Source organism: Lepidochelys kempii, chromosome 4 (genome assembly GCF_965140285.1).
Source record: "Lepidochelys kempii isolate rLepKem1 chromosome 4, rLepKem1.hap1, whole genome shotgun sequence".
Taxonomy (NCBI): domain Eukaryota; kingdom Metazoa; phylum Chordata; order Testudines; family Cheloniidae; genus Lepidochelys; species Lepidochelys kempii.
The window spans coordinates 49,458,199-49,472,515 of NC_136383.1; the positions used below are offsets into that span (position 1 = coordinate 49,458,199).

The window sequence follows — 14,317 nt, forward strand, 5'->3', positions numbered from 1 at the left end:
GGGCTTTATTTTTAGAGCCAGGATTCCAGTTAGCTAACTGGACATCAGCCAATGCAGCAACAGCAGGCAGTGACCATAAATGAGTGTGAGAGGACAAAGACAACCTGTTCTTTATTCTGTCAGTCCCATTTGGTGTCACAGAACAGCCAACAGATATGGATTTGTCAATCAAATTGCCATACTTACCCTACTACTTTGTTTTAAATCAAGACTGCGGGCAGGTATACGAGGCCACCATAAGGCATGTTAGCCCAAGCTCAGAAAGAATGGGAGATTTTTCAAATGCCTTGTAAAATCTGGGCAGCCAACTCCTGTTTTCTGCCTTCAAAAATCTGTCCCAATAACTATGCTAAGGAGCAAGAGAAAATAACCCAATGATTCACAACCTATGGCTCCTTGACTTCTGGCAGGTGAGTAATTCCATAGACTCCAATGAGACTACTCATATGAGTCAGATTAAACACAAGGAGAAGTATTTGTAAGCTCAGAGCCTACATTAGTTTGTGCAGAGCAATCACCTCTCCAGACCAAAAAAAACACAGATATTTAATTATAAATAAACAATTCAAGGATAACATCATAGAATTACAGAAATGACAAGCAGGGGAGCCAGAAAAGAGGATTAATCCTCCTGTTCCTTGTGACATGCTTTGTGAGGGTTTCCTTGGAAGCCAAATCTCTGACAGGGGCGCAGGATGGACATAAAAGGCACCAATGGCAAAAACAGGGGAAATTGAAAAGCTCACCTGCCCAACACCATTCACATAATGTCACCTCTGGAAGTCCTCAGAAAGTAGAGGGTTAGCAGATACTTTCATTCCTAGCATCAGTGTCAGTGGAAGGCTCGAAAAGCAGGAATTAACTATCACAATACCACTTCCAAGTCTACACAGAGGTAAGGACTGACAGCTGAGGCCCTGACCCCAAACAGCAGCATCTGGATCAGATGGCCACAAACCATGGATATCACTTCTGCCTCTCATCACAACAGCCCTAACTCCAAACAGTAGCCACATCTTTTGTATGGAGGAAAAGTCTGCTGGACTAGTTTATAGCACAAATAAGTGAGTACAGATAAACAGTTTCCCCCTTCACTATGGTGTCTGGTATCTAGCATTAAAAACAAAATGATTGTTACTTCATATGCCGATTGTCAATTTCATACTGCCTTTGGTTGGTCTGTGTCAGACTACCTTGTCATAAGGAAACTGTGATGAACTACTGAAACAAGACCCATAGATAAACTTTAATTGAACACCTGACAGTGACATTTATAAACTCTGCAGAAAACACTTCTTTATTATACCAGTAATGCTTATGACATTAGTATCCATGCATACATTCTCAAAAGCACTATTTATAATTATGGATGCAATATTTTTTGCCCTGGTAGTTGATATTTGCACACAAATCATTTATTTCCAGGACCCTAAATGACGAGTTCTGAAAAACAAGTACAAGCAAAAATGTCCTTGTGGCAATTCCCTACTGGGAACATAAAACTAGTTATGCTAGAAATGTGTCACTCACAGACCCTGGGAGACAGGCCAGTCCTCGCTTACAGACAGCCCCCCAACCTGAAGCAAATACTCACCAGCAACTACACACCACGCAACAGAAACACCAACCCAGGAACCAATCCCTGCAACAAACCCCGTTGCCAACTCTGTCTGCATATCTATTCAAGGGACACCATCATAGGTCCTAACCATATCAGCCACACCATCAGGGGCTCATTCACCTGCACATCTACCAAAGTGATATATGCCATCATGTGCCAGCAATGCCCCTCTGCCATGTACATTGGCCAAACTGGACAGTCTCTACACAAAAGAATAAATGGACACAAATCAGACGTCAAGAATTGTAACATTCAAAAACCAGTAGGAGAGCACTTCAACCTCCCTGGATACTCAATAACAGACTTAAAAGTGGCAATTCTTCAACAAAAAAACCCTTCAAAAACAGACTTCAATGAGAAACTGCAGAACTGGAATTAATTTGCAAACTGGACACCATCAAATTTGGCCTGAATAAAAGACTGGGAGTGGATGGGTCACTACAAAAAGTAAAGGTAGGAGTAACTAACAGATTATTTGAGTATAAGCTTTCATGGGTAAAAATCCCACTGCTGAAGTGCATCTGAAGAAGTGGGGTTTTTACCCACAAAAGCTTATGCTCAAATAAATCTGTTAGTCTTTAAGGTGCCACCAGACTCCTTGTTGTTTCTACAAAAAGTAATTTTCCCTCTGCTGATACTCACACCTTCTTGTCAACTGTTGGAAATGGGCGACGTCCACTTTGATTGCATTGGCCTCGTTAGTACTACAAAAGTAATTTTACCTCTCTTGATATATTCTTGATATAGTTAGCGCTGACCCCCCACTTGGTAAGGCAGCTCCCATCTTTTCATGTGCTATAATATGTATACTGCTTATATATTTTTCACTCCATGCATACGATGAAGTGGGTTTTAGCCAAGAAAGCTTATGCCCAAATAAATTTGTTAGTCTCTAAGGTGCCACTAGGACTCCTCATTTTTTATGAGGAAGCCTATAACCATGAAATTTCTAGCCCACCTTTGTACATTCTAAAGGTCTGGACAAGTTATAGGTAAAGATTCATTTTTTTTAATCTAAAATGAACTTGAATTCCAAACTTTGGGCAAAATCTTCAAGTTGGTGGGATTTTTAGGTGCTCAGCACCTCTGAAAATTTAGCCTGTCGGGACTGCTCATCTGAAATTGAAGCTGGCCCTTGATGATGCACAGAGGGGAAGTTGCAAGGAAAGGGTTGTCTCCTTCTCGCCTGTCATGGTCTGTGTTGGGACAGCCATAATTGCTGGTCCTGGGCACAGGGGAGTGAACAGCACCTGAAATGGTCAGTAGGAGGCAGGGCCCTGGCTTTGCCTTTTCCTCACACAGGCACACAGAGCATTAGCAGCACATTGAAGGGAATAAAGTGTGCTCCCAATAGGTGTATCAGTGATCACACTTATTCTGTAGGCATGGGGATGACTCATCTTCCCCAAAACAGGGCTGAGCCTAAATGGCACAAATAACCTAAATGACATTTTGGGCCTTGAAATAAGAACAGTGGAAATGATAGAAAACTATCAGGAAGGGAAATGCACTCACCAGCATAGTCACAATCCGGACTTCTGGGTTATTTAGTGAGATGCCAATAAATTTGGGCTAACCAATTTGCTTTTCCTTCTGCTTTGACAACATTTTCCTCACTGCCAGAGCAATCTGCACTGAAGGCTCTGAATTTACTCTTGTGTAAGGTATGGATGTAATGTCACATCTGTGCATGTGGCTAGCTGATTTTTGTAAATCTTTGGTGCCTCATCGTACCTGGGACTTACATAGATCACCATATATTTACAGATGCTAGTGTAAATGAGAACAAATATTTTAGCACAATATGATATGGTTTCAAGTAGACCTCTTCTAAATACTATACTAACTAAATATGCCACAGGATAAAATACAAAACTAACTGAGCTGGCAATGTTAATTATTAAAATACTTAAAAAATAAAAATAAAAACCAACCCCAAAAGATGCCAAAATCTGATCTCAGTTACATGAAAGTAAATCTGGAGGTCCCACTCAGATATCAGCGAGGTTGCTTAGGACTTATACCCTGTGAAACAAGACTTTGATCCTCGATAATCAAATTAAGGATAGTGAGATAGAGCTATATCCTTAGCAAATATAAATCGACTAAATTCTGTTAGCTTTAATACAGCCAGGCTGATTAACACGAGCTGAGGATGTGGCTCGATTATTCTTACATGTACAAGTTAAATATTAGACCTGGTCAGAAAATGGAATTTTAGTTTTAGGAGAAATTTCAACATTTTGAAATTTGTTTTCATTCCAATTAAAACATCAAAATTTCCTGCTGAATGAAAATGCAAAAAAAATTCAATTCGGAGCCAATCTTTTTTTTTCCATTTCAATAATGTTGAACCATACTATTGAATATACAGAATATGCAAATATAACAGTATTAAAATTAATTTGTAATATAAGTCAAAAATAAAAACAACAGTCTAAACAAAATATTTCAATGTTATTGAAATTAAATGATAGTCAAAATCAAAAGCCATTGACTTTCACATTAACAATTTAGTTAAAAAATCAACATTCTCCTTTCTAAGTGTTTCAATTTAGACAGAACTGCATTTTCCTATGGAAAATTGTTCCATCACAAAAAAATTTCAACCAGCTCTATTAAATGTACACGACAAATATATCTCTCTTCAATGCCTAATCACTGGAATAATAGTTATAAGACAACAGTAAGTAGGAACAGCTTTTCTTCTTTTAAACTAACCTTTTAGTAAGAGTGCACCAGTATCCTTAGTGATGTGTATCTTTTGAAACATAGTCAAATCTATTTGAGGCTAAATTATTTTTGATCTGTTTATAGAAATGGTCAGAATGAAATATTACTATGAGCAGATTTATTCTATTTATAACATAGTGTACATTGCTCCACCTCAGAGGGGGAAATCCACTGCAAAAATTTAGCAAAGCTGAAGTGCAGATATGACTGATATCTGCCTCCCAGCTGAAGATGAATGGAAAATTGCCAAATGCTACATATACATAATGCTTTGATTTTCAAAGAGAGTTGGTTTTCAGTCATCTTATTTGACATTTTCTCCTTAAGTTTCAAATTATTCCTCAGCACAAATTGCATGTTTGCCTAATGTGCTCTGTTGTAAAGTCTGGTTTGATCACATCTCTTGTAGGCTCTTTCTTGAGGCAGTTGTAGTTATAAATAGGCCACAAGCATTGTTTACAATACAGACTAATCTGTGACTTTGTCAAAAGAGCAAGTGAAAAGACTGAGAAATCCTAAACCATTAATTGCAACTTTGAATTTCATTCCAATTACTCTAAAGGGTCATCCAAACTGCTGTTATTTTTTTTTCTTTTAAGATGGGTGAAAAATAGTAAAGGGCAATTTTAGCATATGTAAAGTACAATACATAAATATAATGGGAAGGGTAACCACCTTTCTGTATATAGTGGTATAAAATCCCTCCTGGCCAGAGGCAAAGTCCAAATGTAAAGGGTTAAGAAGTGCAGGTAACCTGGCTGGCACCTGGCCCAAAATGACCAATGAGGGGACAAGATACTTTCAAATCTGGAGGGGGGGGGGAAAGCTTTTCTCTGTCTGTGTAACACCTTTGCCAGGAACAGATCAAGGATGCAAGCCCTCCAACTCCTGTAAAGTTAATAAGTAATCTAGCTAGAAAATAGTGTTCGATTTTCTTTGTTTTGGTTTGTGAAATTCGCTGTGCTGGAGGAAATGTGTATTCCTATTTTTGTGTCTTTTTGTAACTTAAGGTTTTGCCTAAAGGGATTCTCTATGTTTTGAATCTGACTGCCTGTAAGATTATCTTCCATTCTGCTCTTACAGAGTTGTTCTCTTATCTTTTTTTGTTGTTCTAATAAAGTTCTGTTTTTTTAAAGAATCTGATTAGGTTTTTTGGATCTTAAAAATCCAAGGCTGGTTTGTGCTCATCTTGTTTATTCTCAAGCCTCCCCAGGAAAGGGGGTGTAAGGCCTTGAGGGGATATTTTCCCTGTTCTTTGTCTCAATCACTTGGTGGTGGCAGCATACTGTTCAAAGACAAGGCAAAATTTGTGTCTTGGAAAAGTTTTTAACCTAAGCTGGTAAAAATAAGCTTAGGGGGTTTTTCATGTGGGTCCCCACATCTGTACCCTAGAGGAGGGGAACCCTGACAAGTTATAACAAGGGTCTGTTTTGTCATGCATATGGGACCTAACCATGGTTTTAAATGTAACCCTGTGTCAATGTTCAAGGCAATAGCACAGCTTGGGGTCTCATGCTTAAGTCTCAAGCTTTGACTCTCCAGTGGATGTAAAAAAAATTTTCAATTACTGCTCTTAAAATTTGCAGGACCAGAGCAAAATAATTGCAATTTTAGCCACAACTGATACTTCTGGGTAATGCCCCAGGACATCACCCCGCAAACACTTCCCCATTTGAATTATGTTTCATTGTGTGAATAGACCCATTCAAATCAATATTAAAGATGACTCACAGAGGTAAAGGTTTGCAGGTAAGTCCCTGAAACTTAAAGCAAGAAAGCTGAAGTCCTGATATTGATTCTTAGATTTGAAATAAAACAGTTGAGAAATTAAACCTGAAATGTAAGCATAAATATAGTCATAAGTTTCATTTCAAGTAAAGTCCTCAGTCAGGTTGGGAAATTTCAACTGCAAAGATTTGCCTGAGGGAAAACTGTTTGCTAAAATTGTAGTACTTCAACTAAAGAGGAAGGATGTGTGAATAACTGTCAAATGTACAGTTCTGACAGATTTCAGACCTATCATTCTCTCTTTCCCACCAAAGAAAGAAAAAGAAAGAAAGAAAGAAAGAAAGAAAGAAAGAAAGAAAGAAAGAAAGAAAGAAAGAAAGAAAGAAAGAAAGAAAGAAAGAAAGAAAGAAAGAAAGAAAGAAAGAAAGAAAGAAAGAAAGACACCTGTCCAGCTCTGATAAGGAAAAAATCTGGATCTCTCACATCTCTCAGACGTGGAATTTCAGAGGCAAAGACTTTGAAATATAACAGATTCTGTTCACAATAGAGGGAGGGAAGAGAATCAGTGCTTCACAAGTTTTGTGAATTGTATAACCAGTTGCATTGCATCAGCTTGTTTTATGTCACCCAAACTCATTATTACAGGTGAGTGAACCATAAAAAGTTCTCAGTCTATGAGCAATATCCTGAAGAACTGCACTGAACCCAAATGACTAATATGATCTCACTTTAAGTGATTTTTAAAATTACATCCATAGCATTACTCATGCATGGCACTGCTGCACGTTTCCAGCCTTAATCCCCTCATGTTTGGTGATAAGCTATTGGGCTATATACATAATAACCTAGTACTGGGCGTGCCCATGTTACATGAGGGCAGATAAGAAATAAAGTTTCCTGTTTGTTACTTTGACAATTAATGATATTTTAAATAAAAGGTGAGATCCTGCAATGGTTTGTGCATGGAACTCCGATTGACTTCAGTAGGAGTACTGGTTATGGATTGCTTACAGGAGTTTATAGCCTAAATTGTGTGTTTCATTTGCTAGACAATGGATTAAAGAGAAAGGAGGAAAAAATTGCCTTGAAATTTTGTGATAGCTGAGAGTCCTTCAGCTTTGATGTTACAAGGCCATTAAAATTTAACAGAGTTAAAATATTAAAGTTCCCGGTAAAGTTACAGTACATGTTCATCAAAATCTAAATCACAACTAGTCAACAATGAATGTCTATTAAAATTCTAAACAATTACATTAGAGAAACAAATTGAAAGGACCATTAGAAATGGATAAATATAATAAGAGCTGCTAAAATTATTTCACTAAACTTGATGAACTGTTTATAATTAATCATAGAATCATAGGACTGGAAAGGACCTCGAGAGGTCATCTAGTCCAGTCCCCTGCACTCATGGCTGGACTAAATATTATCGAGATCATCCATGACAGGTGTTTGTCTAACCTGCTCTTAAAAATCTCCAATGATGGAGATTCCACAACCTCCCTGGGCAATTTATTCCAGTGCTTAACCACCCTGTCAGTTAGGACATTTTTCCAAATGTCCAACCTAAACTGCCCTTGCTACAATTTAAGCCCCTTGCTTCTTGTCCTGTCCTCAGAGGTTAAGGAGAATAATTTCCTCCTCCTCCTTGTAACAACCTTTTATGTACTTGAAAACTATTATGTCTAGCCACAGCCTTCTCTTCTGCAGACTAAACAAATGCAATTTTTTCATTCTTCCCCCATAGGTCATGTTTTCTGGACCTTTAATCATTGTTGTGGTTTTTCTCTGGACTTTCTCCACTTTGTCCACATCTTTCCTGAAATGTGGCACCCAGAACTGGACACAATACTCCAGTTGAACCTAATGAATGTGGAGGATAGCGGAAGAATTACTTCTTGTGTCTTGCTTACAACACTCCTGCTAATACATCCCAGAAGGATGTTCACTTTTGTTGCAACAACGTTACACTGTTGACTCATATTTAGCTTGTGATCCACTCTGACTCCCAGATCCCTTTCTGCAGTACTCCTTCCTAGACAGTCATTTCCCATTTTGTATGTGTGCAACTGATTGTTCCTTCCTGAGTGGAGTACTTTGCATTTGTCCCTATTGCATTTGTCATCCTATTTACTTTTGACCATTTCTCCAGTTTCTCCAGATCATTTTGAATTTTAATCCTACCCTCCAAAGCACTTGCAACCCCTCCCAGCCTGGTATCATCCACATACTTTATAAGAAGAAAAGGAGTACTTGTGGCACCTTAGAGACTAACAAATTTATTTGAGCATAAACTTTCGTGAGCTACAGCTCACTTCATCGGATGCATGCAGTGGAAAATACAGTAGAGAGATTTTATATACACAGAGAACATGAAACAATCAGTGTTACCATACACTGTAAGAAGAGTGATCAGGTAAGGTGAGCTATTACCAGCGGGGGGGGGGGCACCTTTGTAGTGATAATCAAGGTGGGCCATTTCCAGCAGTTGGCAAGAATGGGTGAGGAACAGTGGGGGGGGGAAATAAACATGTGGAAATAGTTTTACTTTGTGTAATGACACATCCACTCCCAGTCTTTATTCAAGCCTAAGTTAACTGTATCCAGTTTGCAAATTAATTCCAATTGAGCAGTCTCTCCTTGGAGTCTGTTTTTGAAGTTTTTTTGTTGAAGAATTGCCACTTTTAGGTCTGTAATCGAGTGACCAAAGAGATCGAAGTATTCTCCGACTGGTTTTTGAATGGTATAATTCTTGATGTCTGATTTGTGTCCATTTATTCTGTCCATTTTGACCAATGTAGATGGCAGTGGGACATTACTGGCACATGATGGCACATATCACATTGGTAGATGCCCAGGTGAACGAGCCTCTGACAGTGTGGCTGATGTGATTAGGCCCTATGATGGTGTCCCCTGAATAGATATGTGGACACAGTTGGCAACGAGCTTTGTTGCAAGATAGGTTCCTGGGTTGGTGTTTTTGTTATGTGGTGTGTGGTTGCTGGTGAGTATTTGCTTCAGGTTGGGGGGCTGTCTGTAAGCAAGGACTGGCCTGTCTCCCAATATCTGTAAGAGTGATGGGTCCGTCCTTCAGGATAGGTTGTAGATCCTTGATGATGCGTTGGAGAGGTTTTAGTTGGGGGCTGAAGGTGATGGCTAGTGGTGTTCTGTTATTTTCTTTGTTGGATGATAATCAAGGTGGGCCATTTCCAGCAGTTGACAAGAACGTGTGAGGAACAGTATATAAAATCTCCCCACTATATTTCCCACTGCATGCATCCGATGAAGTGAGCAGTAGCTCACGAAAGCTTATGCTCAAATAAATTTGTTAGTCTCTAAGGTGCCACAAGTACTCCTTTTCTTTTTGCGGATACAGACTAACACGGCTGCTACTCTGAAACTTTATAAGTGCACTCTCGATACTATTATCTAAATCATTTATGAAAAACAGGACCCAGAACTGATCCATGCAGAAACCCACTCAATATGCCCTTCCAGCTTGAATCAACCACTGATAACTACTCTTTGGGAATGGTTTCCAACCAGTTATACACCCACCTTATAGTAACTCCATCTAGGTTGTATCTCCCTAGTTTGTTAATGTATAGTCTCCTTCTTTTATACATTTCATTGTTGGGATGTATAAATTTCAGGGGACTAAGGCTTCCAAATATAACAAGATGGAGCTTTTCTTAGCATCTGGTGGCCAGTGAATAATAAAAGTAAACAAGAAGTCACTGAATATTTTTTGTAATTTGTGTATTGTACAGTAACTACAAATATATACATTTATGTAGTACATGTATTCACCCATTCCTGTGTCTCGTTATTATTAGTGCCCTTGCCTCTGTTTTACAAACCAATACAACATTTTTAACTGAAATCAATAACCAGGCTTTGTTTTTAAGCCTTAGCCCTGATGCTCTTAAAATTAGAAACCATCAGTATGGTTAAGTCCTCCTCTTCTAATGAGCACGCACCACACATCTGTTTTGGTGCAAAGCAGAGAGTGTGTAGTCTGCCCTGTTCTGTGTGTGTTTTCCTGTGTTCTTTAATTTAACATATAAAATATGTATCATTTCAATTCAGGTCCCTTGCTGTCATGAACAGGTGGCTTACCCAGATGTACAAAGCAATGAATCTGATTGAGGTCCCAACAGGAGTAGCAGAAGTAAGTGCAATGGATAAGGCAAAGGATTCTAAGCACCTCCTATCTGTTGTTCCCACATCCACTCTCCATATGTTATCAGTAGAGCATTTTCAGACTTCAGAAGCAAAGCTAGGAAAAAAATAGATCTCATTTTTCTTGCCAAATATTCAGATATGCACCAATAAAAACACCCATCACCGCGGGAAGGGTGGGGAGCAGGGAATTAGCCATAGCTCTAAAGGCAGTCACTTTTTGTTCAAAATTTTTTACCAAGTCTATAGGAACCACTACTGTCCAATGATTATATGAGGGAACCCAAATGACTATAATCCCGTCCATGGCATTTATGCACTCTGTGATCTAGAATAAAAATAATATGCACATTATTTTATATGTACAAATAACCAGCAATATGCTGGAAAATAAAGGTTTATCCTCACACAAATCATGCACACTCTGCTCTTGAAAAGTTGGCTTTTAACTCCTCTGTGCATCAATTCCCAATCAGTAAAACAGAGATAGTAATACCTCTCAGACCTGGGTGCTGTGATAATTAATGAGTTCATTTTTTAAAAGTGCTTTGAAATCCTTGGGTGGAAAGCACTATTGAAGCGTGCAGTATTAAAAAATAACCATCCTCTTTTTTCCTGTGAGCAGTAATGGATCAGAGATTGATGTTTCCATTCACTTTGAATTACATGTGTTAACTTTTTAATAAATGGAAATATTAATATTTGTTTTCTCTTTAAGAGCTCGGCTGATCATTTATCCAATAGTAATTTCCTTGCTCTGTGCCAAATCCTGAAGCATTTACTTAGTTTTTATTCAATCTTTACTTAGGAAAAATTATTTACTTCTCTTGGAGTTTGCCTGAGTGAGGAAGGAATAAAAACTGAATGAAACCATCAATGTTTGCAAAGTTTATTTGGATTTTCCTTGGCTTAATTGATACCAAGTTCTGAATGCAACAACCTATCTGCCTAATCATACCCAATCAATTCTGTAAAATTGATAATTCTGAAAAATTCTGTGGGGAAATACTAGAGAAACCCAGGGTATAATAGGATAGAGAATGAAGCAAATGCATCTGAATTCTTCTGACTTGTAAGTTTAAATCCTTTCCTCAGAGCAGGAGGCAGTCCTGCTGAGTGTCAGCAGCATAAAAAGAGACTACACAAAATACCTTTGCAAAAACTCAAATTTCCTTTATTGATATACTGTAGAGAGCCATTTAGGTAATAGGATCCATAAAATGAACCTCACAAAACATTTCTGAGTTATGTAATGAAACTACTTCACAGCAACGGACATAAGTTTCTTTCTCCTTCTCTACCTTGTCCCATCAGTTGGGATCAGTGGCTCTTGTTCTTCATCTCCAAGTGTCCATGACAAGTGTATCTACTAATCTGATACCAACCTTCTTCATGTACTCTTCAACATCTTGAACCACTTTTTTCTAGATCTTCCTCATGGTTTGTCCTGTGACTATAGGTTCTTGTATTCAATTGCCAACATATCATCATCATCTCACATGACCCAGTCATCTCAGTTGATACTCTGTACTTTTCCATGAAAGGGGCTACCTGCATTATGGCTCATACCATTTCATTGTGTAACAGATCAGCTCTCATCTTACTCAGCATCCGCCTGAGTATTCTCATTTTGGCAGTGTGTAGCATTTATTCATTTTTCTTCCTTGTTGGCCAACATTATGATGCTTATGTCATTGCTGGCCTAATTGCTCTTAGTTTACTTGGCATATTCCTATCACAGAAAATTCCTGTCATCTCCCTCCATTTGCACCAAGTGCTCTTCATGCAGCTTCTGCTACTCACATCCACATTCCCATCCTGGCTCAACACAAAAATGGAGGTATTTAAATTGTTACATAGACTAACTCTATACCATCCAGTTTTGCTGGCTTCTCATCCCTCTTAATGAAGTATCGCATGTCTTCCATATTTTGTTGGCTGATTTGTAATCCAGTTTCCTCAAATGCAACCCTCTGTAATTCTAGGTCCCTTTCCAATTTGTATTTATCTACACATCCCAATATAACATCATCAGTGTTATCATCAGAAAAGACTTCCCTATAGAGCCTCTCCCCTAATCTGATGCATCAACATGTCCATTACAATCAAAAGTAGGAATGGGTGTCCATTTGTTCCTTGGTGTAGACCTAGTAAGTATAAGTTTCCTATCCTTTGAAAAACTTTAGGTTCAACCTTCCCACTCCACCCACCTCCAGTCGACATACCCACATTTTCTGACTGTTCTCTGGAAAAGGGTATCTTAGGCAACCAATACCCTCCTCGGCCCCCTCCAAAATAAAAAATAAAAAGCACAACTCTAACGGAAAAGTTCATCACAATGATTACCCCAAGAAAAACTAAGGATAAATGTTCAGCAAGTAAAGTTGCAGTGCAATCAATTTTGATTTAGGTCTGACTCTTCAGTCACTAACATACCTATCACTATCTTTCTCAGTTTTCTGAGCAGTTGACTCTATACTGGCCATAAATATTCAAGGTGAAATTCTGGCCCCACTCAAGTCAGTGGCAAAATTCCCATGCTAAAAACTGCAGAAGTTTCAGTGTTGTGATTTTTCACTGAATGATCAGCTCATGTTGTAATCTTGACTGGTAAAACTGTCTGAGCCAATGCCTGGAAACTGTTGCCCAAGTGAGCCATGGAAGAAAAGGTGTCACATACTCTAATGCATTTTTCAGTGGGATTATCATTGGATCTTGAAACTGAAACAGCACCAGGTAAAAATATTTTCACTTTATTTTTTATCCTCATAGGGTCTGAAAACCAGTGGTTTCTGCATATAAAATGCCCATGTTTTCCTATACCTGCTGCTGTTTCTGTTTACTGTTTGATTGCCCCCAATGCATTCTTGCAAACACTGTCTCCATGCTCCAGAGAATTTTCCTGCTGTGCCACAGAGAAATTCCCCTTGCTTCTGTTCTTCCCACTCCTCTTTCTCTTCTCTCACTAATGACAGAACAGTGAGCATTCACGCTCTGCCCTGTGTGAAGTAGTATCATTGTGAGTTTACAAGGCAATCTGTCACCTTTGTTATGAGTAATTCTATCCTCCCACTGCTGGTCTCCAATCCAACAAGCCACAGAGACCACCATTACTCACTTTCTCGATCACTAACCCTGGAGTGGGCCTTATCGTTTTTTAGGAAACCTCTGAGCCCTTGAAATTTCAAAGTTTGACAGCATGAACTCCCAATGTCAAATGGTTATCAGTGCACAATTCCGTCCATGTCTCCATGGATTTTTATAACCTCTATTTCCTTGCCTTCTTCATGTGAAATCATTTTCTGCCAGAGGCTAGTATGCAAAGTCATCTTTCCACCAAGATACAAAATCTAGTAGTCATCCAAGATATATTAAACGTTTTTATGTCTATAAAAATGGCCTGACAGATTGGAAAGACATGTATTTGGGCTATTTAATTTAGACATAAAAATGTCCAATAAGTAAGAAAAAACACAAACCCAACACTCCAGCTCCTTAACAGATAATATTTCTTTGGCTTCCTGACAGCTCGAGTCTTGTATGATGACAATCACCCATTGGTGTCCTTAGGACCCTGAACTATCCAAGCTAAAAGAGCAAAGAAAAGTAATTTGACATAGATCAGGGAAACTAGTATTTGAATATTAGAGCTGAGTCCAATAATTCACAACAAACATACATTTTTCCATTTTAACTCAGACTTACTTATTACAGAGAAAAACTCCCATGGACCTCAGCAACTTCAATCAGATTGTCCAGAAAAGGATGGAGTAAAAACTGAATAAGGACCTCAGGATCTGGACACTAGTGAAGTTATATTAAAAGTAACGTGAGAGTGTTAGTTGGATTATCTCCCTCCTATAACAGCATTTGAAGTACTGCAGAAGTTACTGTAAATGTACATGCCATGTTAAACTCCTGAATTAAAAATACTACTTTGAAATAAATCTGAGTGTTTTGGGCACCATCCTCTAGTATTTCTCAGGCAAAATTCCAATTAATTGCTGGAGAAGGCCCTCAATATAATAGTCTCAGCCTCTAGTAGCCTAAAAA

The 14,317-nt window shown here is 38.5% G+C and overlaps 1 long non-coding RNA gene across 1 annotated transcript; it reads left to right on the forward strand.

The window, feature by feature from the left end:
• The first annotated feature begins 6,527 nt into the window (after positions 1-6,527).
• Positions 6,528-14,066, forward strand: LOC140909961 (uncharacterized). The gene is made up of 3 exons (XR_012158390.2): positions 6,528-6,727; positions 10,172-10,253; positions 13,979-14,066. It is a non-coding gene; the product is annotated as an uncharacterized LOC140909961 (long non-coding RNA).
• Positions 14,067-14,317: the final 251 nt, after the last annotated feature.